At 44.5% G+C, this 15,686-nt stretch overlaps 1 pseudogene; it reads left to right on the forward strand.

Annotated features, from left to right (window-relative positions):
- The first annotated feature begins 2,121 nt into the window (after positions 1–2,121).
- LOC122215030 overlaps positions 2,122–15,686 on the forward strand; it is a 32,222-nt pseudogene continuing 18,657 nt past the window's right edge.

The raw sequence follows: 15,686 nt of genomic DNA on the forward strand, positions 1-15,686 counted from the left end.
ATGCCTAGGACTCACTCTTTGCTTCCCCCAGTTTATGCTTCTGGTCACATTGCTGGCATCATGTTCAAGGGCAAGTGCCTGGGAGAAGGAAGGATCAAAGAGAGTAGTGAGGGTGGGAAGGCTGCTTTTCTCTAATTTTGAAGATTGCTTTACATTGTCCCTCTAGGGAAGATTCCATTATTTAGTTTCTAGTCTAACCTGCAGGGCATTGTTCTTTTCCAGCTTATACGCTAAGAGGCAAATAAGGAACAGAGACAGGAAAGAGATATGAAAGTCCCATGAGCAGTCTGCACTTTCTACCCTTCCTCAGCCAACTAGGTGGTTGCTAAGCTGTATGGTTATTCTTTCATTTTCCCAGCTGATAAGGAGAAAAGAGGTGTTATCTGCTCTATGCAGCCACTGGCTTTTGGGGAGGAGAACCCCAGGGCTGGTGGTTAATAGCACCTGACCCAGCACTGTTTCCCTCAACACTTCCAAGCCCTGGCTGCATCAGACTAGACAATGCTGTTGGAAACATGACAATATGGTGCAGTAATGCTCAGATCTTGAGTCTTTTCCAAACCACACTCATATCACCACTTGTGTTAGTTTCCTAGGGGTGCCATAACTGGGTGGCTTAAAACAAGAGATATTTGTTCTTGCACACTTGTGGAAGTTAGAAATCCAAAATCAAAGCATTGGTAGGGTTGGTTCCTTCTGGAGGCTCTGACAGAGAATCCATTCCATGCCTTCACTAGAGGCAACCTTTGTCATTCCTCGGCTTGTGGCTCTATCACTTTAATTCCCACCCAACTTCACATAACCTTTTTCCTGTGTGTCTGTGTGTCCTTTCTTCTTCTTCTAAGAATACTTGTCATTGGACCTAGGACCCACTCTAAGTACAGAACGATCTCATCTCAAGGCCCTTACATTATATCTGCAGAGATCTGTCTTCCAAATAAGGTCACTTTTACAGGTTCCAAGGGCTAGGACTTGGACATATCTTTTTGAGGGACCTCTGTTCAACCACTACAGTGCCCAAACAAAGGGGAAGAGAGAAGAGGAAGAAACCACAATGAGCTTCTATTCAAATCTGTAGGAATTCATGGGACAAGGTAGGGACTAGAGCTATTCAGCCAAGTGATGGTAGTAAAGACCATGGTGATTGGATGGGCCTTCAGCATGGCTGTAGTAGGGAAGAAGGGGCAGTGACTTGGGATCTGCCAAGGTCACTAGCTGGCTGGAATAACAGTCACAGGAAAAAGCTAGGTCATCAATCTCTTTCCCCCTCACTGACCCCCTTCCTCCCACCTCACTGACCCCTACAGAGAAACCTATGGATAACCCAGAGGTTTGGATCCCCCTGGGGGTGTGAACAAGGCAGCAGCCTGCCCACCCAGCACTTTGAAGCCTGTCTTGTGGAGGTCAGCCAGCTCTGTCCACTCTGGGACTGCTCAGATGCCTGCACTTCCATGGCTGGTTTGTGAACACAGGATTCAGCAGCACTTAGCTTTCTTTCCGCTGTGGTTAGAATATACAAAAGGAAAAGCCTTCCAAAACTTAGTTAACAAAATTCAATTTAAAGATCAGAAAAGGGCACACCAGATTCAAAAATTCTAAAAGTACTTTGTCTAAGAAAGGAAAGGAAGAAAATATTGAATGAATCACCATTTCTAAATTTCAAAGGAAACATTCCTTGAGTTATTAATGTTAACTCCCTACAAGAAATGTCTGGCAATTGTGTAAACAGAAGTTGTGTCAGTGATAGTTGCCAAGAAAACTTTTGGGGCCTAATATTATGGGTCTTTGGTTAAGAACATGCCTATAATACACTTCTTATTTTTCAGGCCTGGAGTCCATGAACTTTCCTCCACAGTGTTAGGATGACAAAGTCTAACAATGTTGTCTGAAAAAATTCTGTGGATTAGAGGCTGAACTGGAGTAGGTATTTGTGGAGTGGGTACCCTGTGTTGGTGACTTTGCTAGATGCTAGGGCTATAGCCACAAACAGCAATTCTAACATTGTCCTGACTTCATAGAGAGGGACATCTCATCATACAAGTATTTCTATGAAGTATGAGGATGGGGTGTCACAGAGGCCTCCACCAGGGCACTCTGCACACCTAACAAATGATTTACATGGAAACACAAAACCTAGGTATTTGCTCCCAGTGATAATGAAATCTCCCGTGGGTCTGCTCTAAAGGTTTGTGAGTTTTTTTAATCTTTTTTTGTAATTTTATTTTGAGAGAGAGAGGGAGGGAGAGCATGAGCAGGAGAGGAGCAGACAGGGAGAAAGAGAGAATCCCAAGCAGGCTCCAGGCTGTCAGTGCAGAGCCCAATGTGGGGTTCATACACACAAACCAGGAGATCATGACCTGAGCCGAAACCAACAGTCTGACGCTCAACCAAATGAGCCACCCAGACGTCCCTGCTCTAAAGGTTTTGTGCACTCTACAGAATAGTGGATGGAGGTCCCTACCTCTCCAGGAGCTACAACAATTTGAAGCAAATCTTCAGACAGGTTTTGCGGCTATATGCCCAGTGACCCCAGAGAGGATCCTAGAACCCCTCAGGTAAGAGAGAGATGCTTCTGGAAAGATAAATGCAATAGAAGCAGGTCCCCAGGGCTGAGATCAGGAAATGAGGCTCTAACCACCTTATGGTTGTTAGAATGGCTAACATCAAAAAACAAAGAACAAATGTTTCAAGGATGTGGAGACATTGAAATTCTTGTCCAGTGAAAGTAGCTGCTACAGAAAACAGTGTGAATGTTCCTCAAAAACTGAAAACTGAACTACCTTGTGATCCAGAAATCCCACTTCTATTTATCCAAAAGCATGAAAATCAGGATCTCAAAGAGGTATTTGCATTCCCACGTTCACTTCAGCTTATTCACTATAGCCAAGTTGTAAAAATAATCTAAATGTTCATCAGTGGATGACTGGGTGAAGAAAATGTGGTATATACAGACAATGGAGAATTTTTCAGCTTTTAAAAAAAGAAGGAAATCCTGCCACATGAAACAACATGGACAAACCTTGAGGACATGATGCTAAGTGAAATAAACCAGCCACAAAAAGGCAAATACTTCATGGTTCTACTTATATGAGTTACCTAAAATAGCCAAACTCATAGAAGCAAAGAGTAAAATGGTAGTTGCCAGGGACTGGAAGGAGGTGAAACAGGTAGTTGCTGCCCAATGAGTGTAATGTTTCAGTTATGCAAGATGAGTAAGTTCTAGAGATGTGCGGTACAACATTGTGACAATAGTTAACAACTCTGCATATAATGCCCTTCAAAATGTGTTAGTGGGTAGACCTCATTTGAAGTGTTCTTACCACAAGAAAGAAAGAAAGAAACAGACAAAATAAGGAGGGACAAGGACAAGGAAGGGAGGGGAGAAGAGGGGAGGGGAGGGAGAAGAGGGGAAAAGAGGGAGAAGAGAAGGGAGAAGAAGTCTTTAGACTAGGGATTGACTAACTATGGCCTGCCTGCTGCTTGTTTTTGTAAATACATAAAGCTTTGCTGTGACACAGCTACATGCATTCATTTATGCATTTTCTCAGACTACTTTCACACTACAACAGCAGAGCTGAGTAGTTGTGACCGTATGACCCGCAAAGCTGAAATTCCTGACTACCCTACACAAGGGTGTGAGCGACTGGTCATCTTAGTATTCTCCACAGTTTTCTTCTTGTATTCTCCTACTGCAAAACTTGAAACACATCCTACTACCGGTAGTCTTTCACTCAATCCATAGACTGGGCTTAACTTTATTTGCCACATGCTCCAAGGTTATTATGTTCAATTAAGTAGTCACCAGACATGTGGCTATTTAAATGTAAAGAAGTTACACACGGCCCTTTACGAAAAGAATCTTGCCACTCCTTGATTTAGATTCCTCAGGACTCTCATTACCACCAGAATGTGTCAAACACATTGACCTGGACTGCTTTAGAGGAAGGAGGACCAAACCCCAACAAAAAGTCCCTGTGCTAAGAACATCAGAGGGCACTCATAGGCACCTACTGTTTTGAAAACATCATTGCATTTAGTCCTCACATCAACTTTGTGAGGCAGGAATGATTTTCATTTGACACAAGAGAAAATAGAGACTCAGAGATGTAAAGCAAACTGCTGAACTGGCAGGGCCATATTTGAAATTAGATCTGCCTGTCTGCGCACTTTATCACTGCATCCAACTTCCACACTGTCTGCTGCTTAGACATTTCTATACAATTACTAGGAAGAATCCTATCACTTTGGACAAAGAGATGATCAGTAGGAAGTATATAACAAGTGAATTCACTCCACATGACAGTTATCAACCTGCCCCCACAACCCGATGTCACCGGGGTGATTCCTTGGAGAGTCAGTTACCATCGGGGTCCTCTCTCAATTCTTACAATTGTGTGCTGCAGTAAGGGTGCAGGGAGCAGGGGGCACTATTCAGGGCATAGTTTGCTTTACTGTAAGACTATGGAAGATCTAGCTGTTCCCTGCCAGTTTATTCTTACTCCAGCGATCATATTATAAACACTCATGCTCCTTGCCCAAAGGAGAAAACCAAGATTGTGAGGTGGCTCTGAAAACGACATCCACAAAGGACAGTTACAAGACCAGGGGATGTTTAGTTCAGAGAAGAGAAGCTCTGACAGAAGCATGCTAGCTGTGCGTTATTTTTTTCAGGAAGCTCTGCTTATTGAGAAGAGCAGCCTTCTGTGTATTCTGCCAGAGTTGAGAATGAAAACCAATAGTAGGAAATAAAATGGAAGCAGATTTTGGCTCAAAAGCTGAAATAATGTTCCAACAACTGCAAATGTCCAACAACGCAATGAGCTGTTGAGATGATGAGCCCACCCAACTCTGCAGATGTCCCAGCAAGAGCTAAATGACATATGTCCTGAATGCTGTGGCCTGGAGTTGTGAAAAGTGTCAAAGATTAGACTAGCTCACCACCACAGCCCCCCCTCCAATTCAAAGAGCCCACAATTCTGTGAACAGAGACCAGTCTGAGGACCACAGGGAAAATCAGTGCTTTGAACCAAATCTGCTTCATCTAACTCCTTCCACATCCTAATTCCAAAATCTCACTAAAAGCTAGTGCTTATTTTCAACCAAGCCCCAGTCACCTACGGGCACAATCCAGGACTAGTCAATATTAATGCTGTAAGAAGAATGATTTCTCCATTTGTCAAGAGAAACTGAAGGTCTCTGACTTTGGAGTAGGCATCCAGGTGATCAAAATAATATTAACTGACATTTACACTAAACGTTGTCATTTAGAGGGGGGCCTATGATCCAGTTAATCTTCCCAACAGCCTGCAGAGGAAGCAAGACATGTTACTCATTATCATCCATCTGCACTAAGAGGTTGCCTGGTTGCCCCACAAATACAAATGGCTACAGACCCGAATGATACCTCAAAGATGGTAGGGACCGTGATGGTAGACCATCGTGATCAATGCCCTGTGGAGAGTCGCTGAGACCTGAGGACTATTGTTTAAAAATTTGTTTGTGGTTTTCATAATGAAGGCGGACATTTTAGCACATGGAACCAGACAGAAGTAAACACATTGCTCAGAATATCTGGTGCTCACAGTATATATTTTCTACAAGCCTTCCAGTGTTTTCCAGTGCCTAAATTATTAGAATGAGTTTCACATCCTGAGGATGCATTCAGCTTGGGAGGCTAGATACTGCAAGTGATAATTATCAAGGCTCATGCCATTTAAAAATAGGTTGCCATTATTGTTCATTGCTCACATCAGTGCTACTGGATTTTATATCCTGCTTTCCCAACAGGTGTGGACTGAGTCATCCCCTCTTCTGTCACAACACTTGCCTTTGGAGGCTCCTGGAAGGAAAGCAATGTACAAATGTTAGTTAACCTATGTGCTGATTAGAGGATGTTTGCCAGCGGTCACCTGGAGCAGCCCTTCAGTGCTGCTGAGGTGATTAGAGTGATCAATGGACATGGGAGTAACTGGAGACCCCCATCTCTGCTTCTAAAACTAAAATATCCATCATCAGAAACGTGTCTGCCAGCATTTACAGCAGGCAAAACTTTTAGGTGGAGAATTGGGCAGATACGGGGGAGGGTGGGGAGGGCATTCCAGGTAGAGGAGGCATTTGAGCAAAGGCAGTAAGGCATGAAAACGAAGCACCTCTTCAGCATAACCAGAGCACAGAGTGTGCACAGGGAAGCACCGGGAGGCTGAACAGGTGGCTTGGGGGCTATGCTGTGAAGTCCCTTGATGGCAAGCTCTCAAGAGTACTTCATGCTGGAGTCCAGTGCTGGTCAAATGTGCTGGTCCAAATCACTACAGGGTTTGTGGCACCCCTACTGCAGAGTTTCTGAATCAGTGGGTCTGGGTGGGGTCCAAGAATTTGATTTCTAACAAGCCCCCAGATGATGCTGAAGCTGCTGGTCCAGGGACCACTCTATTGTCATTCAGCACTGTTTTGGGTAGGAAAGGGAGGTGATCAGAGATGTATGTTTATGGTCTTTAATTGACCAGTTTGAAGAGCCCATAATTCTGTGATAAGACATGGAAGGAAAGGAAAAGGAAAGACTTAGCCCAGGCAGTGGGTGTATGTTCAGTGGTGAAAGCTGATCCAAACTTCTCATTTTTCACCCAGTGGCAGGAAGGCACATGATCCATGTTCCTCACAGAAGAACAATGGAACCTCAACATTTTTTTAAATTTCCAGATAAAGGATGTCACTTACAAAACTCTAGAACGGAGTTTTTAAACACAGAAAATGCCTTTTTTTTTTTTTTTTTTTTTTTAGTGTCAGTTTTTCTAAAGGCATTTATCATGCTGGTCATCAATGACCCCATTAGCTGACAGAAGGAACGTTTCATAGTTTTTCCTCCTCTGCTCCTCATCTCCTAGGAGTGAAGAGGGAATGCGTTTTTGTGAGATTTACTAAGATATCTTCAGTTGCACTGAAGTGGCACAGAAATGGCAACTAGAAAAACAGAGGAAGAGCCCAAAGCTTTGCCTCCTCTACAGAGAATCATGACATGGCCCAAACAAGAAAGTCAACATGGCATTCTTCTAGGCTAATCAATAATAATCGATAATCCATAATAATCAATATCCTCCTGCCCTGACCAATATGGGCACATGCTTTAGGGCAGAGCAGGAGGAGGAAAGAAGGGAGAAGTTTTTTGTTTTTGTTTTTTTTACCAGTAGTAGGATGGGGAGCAAGTTAGTCTTAAATCCTAGCTTATTGGCCTGGTTGATTTAAGAGAAAGTTATCACCATCCACACCAAAGCATTATTAATGATTAGAGCTTAATGCATGGCTTTATTTTCTAGTTCACCAAGAGGCTTCTAGAGTCAAGTGCTTTAGTCCAGTCCAGGTGGAGAACATTGTACTTTGATGCTATACTGCAGAAGAGGTAACACATTGACCTAGCAGTTGAAGGACATGGATTCTTTTTCTGGTTCTGCAACTCTGAATTTCAGCAAGATCTTATCTTCTCCAGATCTCAGATTTCTCATGTGGGAGAGGAGCGAAGCTGTGCCTGGTTATCCATATGATCCCTGCCATCACTGATCTCCAGGAATTCTGTACCTCATATGCTGAAACCAGCTTTATGGAATAAGAATGTCCTGCGCAGTGGTCATGGCACCAACCCCCCTTGGATAGTTGGTTTTACTTGAACCCAGCTAAGCTTAATTTCCTGGCTCCATTAATATTTACCCCTGTGCTGGCCAGAGAACATCAGGGTGGAGAAGTTTCAGTATAAACAAGTAAGAAAATGTTCTAGGAAACTAATGATCTTATCTGGTCAGAATGAATGAAGAAGGTTCAGTGTTCATCTCTTCATAGGCATTATTGACAGCATTTATGCCACAGAGAGAAACAAACACCAGTCACTTTAATTGATTTCCATGGAGGCCACAACACTCTTCCCATTTGGATTCACTAAGGTTGGCCAATCCCACACCCAGCTCACATTCAACACTTTCTCTCCTCACCCGTCACCCCAACTCTGTTCACTCCCCCATATCATGTACGTACATGCCCATTTCCCTAACCATCCCATCACAATGTGATCCTCTCAGAGAGCAAGGGCCATAGTTTGTTCTTTATCTAATCTTTCTGTTGTGCACCCATCAAGTCTGGGGGAGACAAATAAGGAACAACTGTAATGCCTTTGAATCTTAATTCTCCACCAGAGTTTTTCCTGCAAGTTCAATTGCCTGTGGAGTCACCATCATCCCCAAACATGTCCCTTGAGTTCCTGGCCTGAGGGGCTGATAGTCCTCCTCTGTAGCTCTTCACTGCTACCACTGGTGGAAGACAGATCCACAGAGCTCACTGCTGCTAGCAGCAGGAGACCAGGGCCCTGCTCCCTTTGTCTTCATTGCTCACCATGTGGACTCTCTCAAAGTTTTTACTCCTGCCTCTAATCACAGAAGGGGAAACTTCTCTCTTCATCAGTGTTAACAATTCCCTTGAGACTCCTCCCACCTCCCAAGGGAATCTGATGCTCTCCGTTTATGTCTCTGTCTGCAGGTGAGCAAAGCATTCCCAAAGTTAGACAAGAGGACATTGACTGATACCACGCAATGTCTTATTCCCACCAACCGTGAATGGATGTCCAAGGTCAGGATGGATAGGAATGTAAGTTTAACTTACGTCCCAAATTCTTTTATCTTTTTTATCAGAAAGTCTTAAGAGATTCGCGGGAAAAGATAAATGCCAACAGAGTGTTCTAAGTTCCTGGGAAGGTGAATCTTCATTATGTTACTTCTCTAGGGAGCCTGTCACTGTTGATTATAGAAGGTAAATGTTTAACACGCAGATATATGTACTGGAAAATTCACTCTCATCTTGGAAAATGCAAAGTCTAGCCCAGAAGTGACGGGCCATGGAGATACTTAGTTTGTAGGCAAAAGCATGGGAAAGGAGAGGTGAACAGACTCCCGCTTAGGCAGTATGTGTTCAGATGAGCAGCAGCGTGTGGGGAAAGGAAAACTGGAAACCTGAGAGGTGCGACAGCAGGAAAGGGCACGTGAAGAAAAGTGGAATATTGGAGCTGGAAGAGGCAAACAATGACATGGCAAAATGACACCAGGAAGAAAGAAATCAAGGTGGGAAGATGCCCCATACCTATTACATCCAGCCTACAGCTGTCTCTCCAGAGAGGCCCAGGATGGAGAAGTGGCAGTTTAAATAAGCAAGCAATACGGAATACTGTAAAGTAACGGTCCCACAAAGACAGGCAGAGGTAAGAGACTGAGTCACCCAAATATCAAAGACTCAACCATGGGACTCCTAGTCTTACCTCAGCCTCCATCCATCTCTCTGTCCTCTCCGAATCCCACAAGGCTTACCAGTGCCTAACGTACTCCACCCACGGGGCTGCCATTGCCTCCCTACCTGGAATATAGACTTGTTTTTGGCACATGCAAAGTCACACAGTGGGTTTCCAGCCTTCATAGCTGAGCAAAGGGTAGCCACTTCGCAGTGGGACTGCAATCCCAGGCCAAAAACCAGGAAGATGGCACAGACTTCCAATCAGCCCTGCAGGGGAGAACCTTTCCTCAAGCTCAAACACCTCATCTGAAATATACCTCTGTCTGGTGAATATTCTTACAAGGCTGTTCAGATGACAGAGTTGATGAGGGGCCCTCACACACTTAAGCCAGCCCAATGACTACTCCCTGAGTGCCCACTATGTGACTAACATTTTGCAGGGGCTGGGGCTACAGGGAGAAGAGACACAGTCCTCCTATTTGTTGGAGCTCGAGCTCACAGTCTAATGGGGAAGATGGGCATTTAAGAAGAAATTACACGTGTTATGAAGTTTACCAAAGGATCCTCGGAAGTGCTCAGAAGTTGGGTGGCTGGTTCTCTGCTTTGGTTTTGTGTTGGCATCTCCTGCCCATCCAAGGAGTGGAACATAAGGCAAAACGGGTCACATTTCCCTCTGGAGACTGATGAAGGAAAGCCTAGGTCGTTCCATTAAGCATCCACTATTTGCTAAAATAGAAATCAGAGCAGTGGCTTCTGTTAAAGGGAGGACCGGAGATAAAGGACACTAGTCTTATCGTACACGTGCTGGATCCATAGCCTGTAATGTCCTCATACAGGCTGACATGCATTTTCCAAAGGGGCAGCTCTGCTCAATGCCAATGCCAGTAAACACCCTGGAAACTGGAGGCTCTGACTTCCTGCACCCTCCACCATCTACGGCAGAGCTGTGAATTCTGGAGTAAATGAAAAGGACCTCTGAGCCACAGGGCTGCTGTCACAAAATCCATGTGCTGAATATGTCCAGGAAATAGAAGCTATTTTCAACTCCTCATCCTACTCTAAGAAATAAGCTTGTGGATTAGAGGCAGTGGGACGTAGGCCAGTAGGGAGAAAAGAAAGTGGAGAGTGCTAAAAGTTCAGATAAATAAAAACACATAGCAATATAACTATTTGGGGGACAAAAGGCCAATCCCATGAATCTCAGCATCTTGAGAGAGTATCACTGAGTTACAGCATTACTATATAATCCCTGATATTGATTGCCCTACAACATTAAAATAAAAACTGCATTCCCTTAAATATGTAATATTTAAAAAACCAGGACTAGGGGCTCCTGGGTGCTCAGTCAGTTAAGCTTCTGATTCTTTATTTCAGCTCAGGTCATGATCTCCTAGTTTGTGGATTCAAGCCCTGTGTCAGGCTCTGTGCTGACAGCTTGGAACTTGCTTGATATTCTCTCTATCCCTCCCTCTCTCCAAATAAATAAACATTAAAAAAAAATTGAAGGGGCACCTGGGTGGCTCAGTCGGTTAAGTGTCCGAAGTCAGCTCAGGTCATGATCTCATGGTTCATGAGTTCGAGCCCCACATCAGGCTCTGTGCTCAGAGCCTGGAGCCTGGTTTGGATTCTGTGTCTCCTTCTCTCTCTGCCCCGCGCCCTCCTCACACTCTGTCTCTATGTTTCAAAAATAAATAGACAAAGGGGCGCCTGGGTGGCTCGGTTGGTTAAGCATCCGACTTCGGCTCAGGTCATGATCTCATGGTCCGTAGGTTCGAGCCCCGCGTCGGGCTCTGTGCTGACAGCTCAGAGCCTGGAGCCTGTTTCAGATTCTGTGTCTCCCTCTCTCTGTGACCCTCCCCTGTTCATGCTCTGTCTCTGTCTCAAAAATAAATAAATGTTAAAAAAAAATAATAAAAAAAAAATAAATAGACATTAAAGCAAAAAATATATATAATTTAAAAAAAAAGACAGGACTATACTATGAAAGTTAAGAATCTTTTAATTTTTTTTTACTTCAAGAGGTAAATTTTAGATGCTAGAAAAAATATGCTATTGGAATGCATCATTTCCTGAGAAGGCTATGGAAAGTTGAAAAAATAGAATAATACCATGTATAAGAAATGGCTCTAAATTTCTGCCTTATTGTGCATCCTTACCTAAATAACTAAGCATCAAGGTAGGGATTACCACAAAGAAAAAGAAGAAATGTCTCACATATACAGTATTGATGAGGATTACACAATATGGAAATTTCACGAGGATTCTGGATGTTGTTTACAAAAACTCCTCTGAAGAGCTAATGATAGACCTGGGAAGTTCGGTCCTGGCAATCCATCAATAAAACAAGCAGTTACCCTTCAGGTATCAAAGGCTAGGATGCCCCCCAGAGGGGTTAGTGACAGCCTGGCCTCTGAAAGAGTTACCAAAAATCAATACTGATTACTCAACAATGACATTTAGAGGACATGGAACACCAGAATGATTGTGTCAGGCCACAGCGTGCCGAAGAAGCCAAGTGCTTGCATTTCCGAATGGCAAACCCTGTTCAGCAGCAGATGTACGACAACGCAGGCCTGGCTGTGCTGAGAGCCATGGAAACTGTTTTGCAAGCTGTTGTCATTAAGCAGGTAATAACCAGCTTCAGTGGATAGTTAAGACAGGTTTCAACTCATCAGCCACCACACCCACCGTCTGAAAGCATCACAAAAAGGATAAATATGAATGCAATAAAATGAACTAGGACAAAGTTAACAGCCTCCAAGTAAGCCATGTTGCCAGAAGACTGGGCTTTCTCAGTCTGCCAAGGGACAGAGGCCCAATCCCCAGGGCCCAATGAGGCCCTTGCCTTGCCTTGATGCCTTAACAAGCAGTCAGATGGGATACAGAAGGCTTGCTGTATCCCTCGAGTTCAAGAAGGGAGAGGGACCTGGGTGTGAGAGGAGTCTTCCCCAGACAAATTCTGTCCTTTTCTGAGTTCTGTCACCCTCCACAGCTGGGAACTCTGAAGGTGCAGGTTTCTACACATACCACAGCCAGCCTAAACACACATCACGGGGTTGAGCACTGGTACTGACAGCATTGTGTTTAGTACCAAGCATTCTGTGGTCACCTCTTCTGCTAGGAGCTGCTTTCTCTGGGCAGATTCTGCTCTCGTGCCCTCAGAAATCTGCAAAGAGTAGCCGGGAGCCTGTGGGGTGTAGTGGAGAGGATAGGACTTTGCACTAGGTGGACCTGAGTTACAATCCTGGCTCTCCCACTTCTTTGTGGGTCACCTCTACCCTTTCCACAAATCTCTTGGAGCCTCAGTTTCCACAGTATAATGGGAGACTAATAACACCTCTCTTTCGTATCTGTTTTAAGAATTCAAGATCATGTAGGGGCACCTGGTGGCTCAATCAGTTGAGCTTCCGACTTCGGCTCAGGTCATGATCCCATGGGTTCATGGGTTCGAGCTCCACGTTGGACTCTGTGCTGACAGCTCAGAGACTGGAGCCTGCTTCAGACTGTGTCTCCCTCTCTCTCTGCCCACCCCCCATGCTGTGTTCCTCCCTCCCTCCCTCCCTCTCTCAAAAATAAACACTTAAAAAAAATTAAAAGAATTCAAGATCAGGTAATATCCAGCAGAGTGACTGACACATAGGAGTTGTCCTGTCAATAATAGCTTTTATTATTAGTTACTAATATTATCATATGAGGTTCATTACTATGGGGGAATGATAACAAGGGAAGTAGGAAGGAAATATTGACACAAACAAGGAGATTGGCTTCTTATTAAGAAAGATTTTGGGGGATGCCTGGGTGGCTCAGTCAGATGAGCAATTGACTCTTGATCTCAGGGTCATGAGTTTGGGCCCCCTGCTTGGCTCTGCACTGGGCAGACAGGCTAAAAGAAAGGAAGGAAGAAAGGAAGGAAGAAAGGAAGGGAGGGAGGGAGGGAGGGAGGGAGGGAGGGAGGGAGGAAGGAAGGAAGGAAGGAAGGAAGGAAGGAAGGAAGGATTTTCAGACCACCCTGTAGCTTTCCTATAGAAAATGTTCACCAGGCCAAAATCCTGCCTCCCTCAAAGGTATTAAAGAGCATGTAAATGTTCCTTATTCTCTTTAACTTTCCCACAGCCCTAGACTGCAGTAGGCGAGTTTCATCCTGTTTTTGTAGGTAGGGGAAACTGAGGTACAAATGATCACCTAATCCTCTGAGTCAGAGGCACCTCCCAAAAATAAACCCAGGGGCAGCACAGTCTCCACTCTTTCTGGACCCGAGCTCTTCTAACAAATGATTCATATTGATAGGTATCTTTACTTAAAACAACAGTCCCACAGTAGAGTCCCTGTGTTTTTGGCAACCCAGAAGCTAACCTTCAGAAGCCCCGGGCCAGTCTTCCACAGCACATGCTCTGACACCATCCTGTGTCAATCCCTCTTCTCTTGGTTGTGTCTGGTTCTCAAATAAGGGAGCAGGAAGGAACACAGACAGACTGAACTCCCACAGCACACTTTCTCCCTAGGGCCTTCTGGACTCAACCAGCAGGGGCCCACCCTGTCCCACAGGGGATGGGGTCGACTCCAGGCATCTACACGCTCAGATCTTGGCTCTTGTACCTCACCCCCAGTTCTTGGGAACACACCTTCTCACCCAGCAGGCTAATTCCAATGAGGTTCACCAACCCTGGGTTGAGAACATGCAGAGCGTGCCTGCTTGTGTAAAGGAACCAGCTTCTTCAGAGGTGAGCCCCCGCTTTGCAGGGCTCCACATTGGGTTTTATTCCCTGCTTCATTAGATTGTTTTCCTGTCTCTCCCAGAATTATGCCTCCTGCATACACACGTCTGGACTGAGGCCTTTTCTTCTGAAACTTAGTATGCTCCAAAGTTCCAAGGCAGGGATGAAGTTGAAGCCTGTGCGGCCAAATGACTGCCAGAGACCATGTCCCTCCTATTTGGTGGACAGTTTATGCTTGCACTGGAAGAACAGTGCCTGAAATTCCTTGTTCACTCAGCTGAGGAGTGTTCTGACCTTGTGCACTCAGGAGGATAGTGCAAGTAAGGCTTTTATTAATAGGCACTTAGTTTTGTACTTAGCAGAGTGACTGGAACATAATAGGGACAAAAATGCCTGTTGAATAAATGAATATTCATTGTATCGGCACTCCTATGTGTTTATTTCATGCCTTGCTACTTTTTGATTGTACTTTAAAGGATGATATACCAGCTTTTGTAAAAGTTCCTTCAGAGAAACCATTAGAATTTAGCTATGTTCAGGACATGCTCAGGTGACCAAAGGCAAGGACCAAAAATCATCTATCTCCTCAGCAATTTTTCCAGCTACAAGGACACAGAGATCTGTCAAGCATTACTCTATTTCAGAGACCATAGGCATTCCTCTGCGTGCAGTGAGAGGAAACCAAAGCAACTTCTTGTGATAAGTTCAAAAAGCCAAAGAATCTAGCAACCTAGAAAAGCCTCCCTGGGACCGTAAGACTCTGCTGCCAGGGTCACCAAGACAATAGCAACATAACAAACATCACTAGCAAGAGCCTCTGCTGGAGAGATTGCTTTAAAACTGGGATGCCTGGGGTGCCTGGGAGGCTCAGTTAGTTAAGTGTCTGACTTCAGCTCAGATCATGATCCCATAGCTCTTGAGTTTGAGCCCCACATCGGGCTCTGTGCTGACAGCTCAGAGCCTGGAGCCTGCTTCAGCTTCTGTGTCTCCCTCTCTTTTTTTGCCCCTTTCCCATTCACACTCCATCTGTCTCTCAAAAATAAACAGACATTAAAAAAAAAATTTTTTTTTAATACAAAACACATTTGTGCCTGGCCCCCAGCTGGTCTTCTTTCCTCTTTTGCTGGCTAATTCTACCACAGCAATTCAGAAGCTCCACATTGCAGAGCCGCTCCCCCTCAGTGCACATTCCTCATGCCAATCCTCTTTGTAAATGTTTGCTTTAAATGTAATCTGCAGCTTTACTAAGATTATATCCTGAGCACACATTTTTTAGACATCCATACCTCTGTGCTGGGAGAGTGGACACTTTCCTACTCCCTCAGTTGTGGTCTCTGCTTTATTCCTTAGACACACCCAGGCTTTTCTGTCCTGATGGGAGCGCTTCTGATTCAGAGCCCTACGGAATCCCAGAGGACAGAGATCACTCGTTACCCTTTCTATCTTCTGTGTGTCTCGCACATAGGAGGCACTCAATAATTTTTTTAGCAAACCAGTCTACTCATTGCTCCCTGAACTCATGAAGCACATTTCCATCCCTAGGCCATTGCTAAAGTCCTGTCTCTTGCCAAGAATGCACTCCCTTCTCCTTTCCACTTATGCAAATCTTGACTCTCCCTCAGGACTAAAACCAAGGACTTGTAGAGTTTACAGAACTCTGTTCTCTTGGCAATTAACATAGTATTTTTTCTTTATTAGTTTGTTTCTAGT

The sequence above is a fragment of the Panthera leo genome, chromosome A3 (assembly GCF_018350215.1).
Source record: "Panthera leo isolate Ple1 chromosome A3, P.leo_Ple1_pat1.1, whole genome shotgun sequence".
NCBI lineage: Eukaryota > Metazoa > Chordata > Mammalia > Carnivora > Felidae > Panthera > Panthera leo.